Below are 3,487 nucleotides of genomic sequence, written 5' to 3'. Positions count from 1 at the left end.
ACTTTCACTTCACTTTTTGCCCACTTTTGCCCACTTTCACTCAACTTTTTTCACTTTAGCCTCACTTCTTTTCACTCTCACTTTCACTTTCGGACAGCATGTACACCCACTTTTTGATGTGAGCACCCCCTCGCATTTCGTAACATTTTTTTTCGTAAAATCACGAAAACTTTTTACAGTGTAGACTTATCCCCTTATTCCGTTTCACAGTTTACGATTCGAGCATATTTAATTAAGTTTACATGTCTCACTTGCAGTTCGAGTACCTTTTCCTCGCCGAGATGATGCCGTCTGCGTCCATTGTGCTCATCCTTTATAATGATCTTGATGAGGAGTCCAGTCTTCTATCCAGGCGTATAACTATTCCCGTGAGAGTGCGCCTCATCACTTGGGTATCATTTGATTCGAACGACGACGCAGATGTTGAAATGTCTTATGTCACGACTAGAGACACGTGCCACAGATTCTACCGGCATATGATTACGGCACGACCAAGAGGCACGACGCACGTCTTTTCCCTGCCAATGACTTGCGACATGGCCAGTGAATCACCCGACGACGACGTAGAGGGCGAACTGCTTGGCGTTTGGTCACCTGGCGCTGGCTGGTCGGCCCCGCGCGTGCCCATCTTCCCGCCGCTTTGCGCCTCCTGGCGTGGCCCACTGAAAGGAGAGCCCTTACGCGCGGAGATGTTTGACATCACCAGTGGAGGTTTAGATTCAGTAGATACGTACTTGAGTTCAGATGAGTATCAGGTATTGAAGTTGGTGAGAGAATCCTTCGGATTAAAGTTTCGGACAAGGGTTAAGTCAACAACCAAAGTCACGAAGCCGTATTGGGCAGCAGACTCGTGCCGTCTCGGCGTAGCAGCGTTCCCAGTAGATACAATAGAAGTAGACATCATGTATCACACTGAGCTAAGTTTCTTTATTTGGGAGATTGATAAATCGATTGGCGTAGTGCATGCCGGTGCAGGTAAGCCGCGCCATGTGATGTACCCCTTAACCGCAGAGTACACACCTGTAGTTTGGGCTGCCCTTGCGACCGTGGTTCTCGTTGTGGTGGCCTGTCTGTACCTCATGCGTCGCGACAAGAGTGTACAGGAGCTAGTCCTCCAGACAGTCTCGCCTCTGCTGGGGCAGCCGTTGGACGAAGGGCGGGGAGGACCACAGATAGCCATCCTGGGGGGATGGCTGCTGACCTGCGTGGTTGTGGTTGGCGCGTATCAAGGGCAGCTACTGGGCTTCATCACAGTTCCTTTTCAAAACAGAGAGATCAACTCCTGGGAGGAGTGGCTGGAAAGTGACTTAAAATTAGTAGTCGATAACCAAACTTCATTATCATCAATTACTAATCGTGGTTTATATGGTGTGACGGAGGGTAGATTATTTCGAATACATCAATTTGCAGAAGAATTTGAAAAACCACTGGGAAAAACTCAGACCGTCGTTATGCGCAAACGGCTTTTTAAAGATACAGTTTGGGATGGTACGATGCACAAGAAAGAAGTATACTTCGAACGGTTACGTGAGTTGCACACTTTTGATGTGCCAATGACCCCATCATTTCCATCTAGGTTTTTTACCACGAAGGGGTCGCCGTTCGAGGTACCCCTTCGGAAAATGTTGGGGCGTATTCACGCGGCTGGTGGTTTCCGTTCTAAACTGAAATACAAAGAAGACCCCCCACAGGTTACAGAAGACAACCCCATTACCTTAAGTAATGTAATGCCCGTCTTTGCAGTGTACATTGCCGGTAACGTTTTGGCAGGATTTACTTTCTTTCTTGAGTGTTTACAGCCAAATCAAATAAAATTCTTGGGTAACACTACCCATTCAAGAAAGGCACTGCGCAGCGCATTGTCTCAGATTCCTTACACGTGTCCTGCGTGCGCGCGTGTGTGTTCATGTGAGCGCACGCTCGTACGCACTGTTTACAGTTACCGAAGCTTTCCCGATGATATACTCTCAACTTCTAGAAATTCCCAGAGGACCCCGTTCTTAGTTTTCATGTCGTAAAACAGCTGTTGAAGGTAGTGAGCTATTAGTCGTCCATGTGTTAGAGGTGAGCATCGGGCGGTCCACCGTCCCGGTAAGGTGGCCCGCCAGTCGTCAGTCCCGGTAAGAACCGACAAGGTTCCGAAAACGACAGGCTTAACTAGCCTGGGCCAAAAAAAGAAAAATATTTTGGAACGGCGTGAAATTTGAAAGAGCATAAAAAATGACGATTTTTGGTGCAAACGCGAACGTCCTGCGATGTCGGGAAGTGCTCGCACCTCGCGGTCAAAGATTTCGGCCCGATTGGGGGTGCAAATGTGTGGTGGCGCTCGGACAGCGCTCGGGCGGCGACGCGTGGAGCTAGGTGAGCGATATTTACCACAAGAGTTCTATACGATGTGATCTTTCCAACGGTGTGTCACGGAACTTCAGGCGACATGTCGTTCGCCCTAGAGATCGACGGACGTCCGCCACAGCGCACTTAGGCCCTACAAAATTTTGGTTCACTTTTTTGACAGTTTTGTTTCGCATATTGCTTGGTGACATGCCCACAAACAAGAACCCGTCCCGTCACCCGTGCCAGCCCGCCCCACCCACAACATGTCCAAAATCGGAAAAACTGAAAAAAATTTATGCTCTTTCAAATTCCACGCCGTTCCAAAAAATCCGTGAGCTGGAGCCCAATTTTGGCCCAGGCTAGCTCGCACCGGCCATAGCTCCATCTTATTCGCTTATCGCTTTCGGAACCCTGCCGGTTCTTAACCGAAGTGGCGGGCCACCTTACCGGGACAGCGGACCGCCCTATGCTCACCTCTGCCATGTGTTTAGAAGCACAACTCTACACGTGAAATCGAGAGAGCCCTTTGGGAAATCCGAAAATCTTGGCAATATTTGTCACAACTGTTGCTCCGTAAAACCCCAGTATTGTGACACAACAGTGCGCTTGTGCAAACGTGTCTGAGTGATTGTGCGTATTCCTCGCACTTGTACTCCTCAACTTGGATGGGACTCGTGTATCTGCTTTAATTTCCATGTGTTTTCCTAGCATTTTCCGTGTATTTTGATGTAGTTGATTTTGATATTTTTCTAATATGGCATAAAGGTTGGCACCCCCTCGCACTCATCAATTATTTTTATTTTTTGCAATTGTTGTATAAAAATTAAAAAAAAAAACAAACAATTCTGTTTCCCCCTTTTTCTTTTTCCCGTATCCACAAAACGTTCCTTTTTTTTCTTTTTTGATATATTACACAAATGTTAAACCATGACTAGTTTAACTCGGAACACTTAAAATTTCGCGGTAACGGTGGGGTGGAGGTGGGGGGCGGGACAACAGTTACAGTGGTGTAGGGCTTAGCGCAGCATCGTCATGGGGCAGGACAGAGCTACAGCTACAGCGGTCCAGCTCCCTCCGCAAGTGCAATGCCCCGTGCAGTCACGCTGCTATGCATCGCTGTGGAATGGCCGGGCGGAGGGGGAAATGGGGGGGG

The 3,487-nt window shown here is 48.4% G+C and overlaps 1 protein-coding gene across 1 annotated transcript in view; it reads right to left on the bottom strand.

Annotated features, from left to right (window-relative positions):
- LOC113204345 (uncharacterized) overlaps positions 1 to 3,487 on the bottom strand; it is a 244,822-nt gene that overhangs the window by 16,111 nt on the left and 225,224 nt on the right. The gene's annotated exons all lie outside the window — the stretch shown is intronic.

Source organism: Frankliniella occidentalis, unplaced genomic scaffold, assembly GCF_000697945.3.
Source record: "Frankliniella occidentalis isolate FOCC.00 unplaced genomic scaffold, Focc_3.1 Scaffold73, whole genome shotgun sequence".
In the NCBI taxonomy this organism is placed as follows: Eukaryota; Metazoa; Arthropoda; class Insecta; order Thysanoptera; family Thripidae; genus Frankliniella; species Frankliniella occidentalis.
Note: the sequence above shows the minus strand (reverse complement) of the source record. Positions and strands in the feature narration are given on the sequence as shown.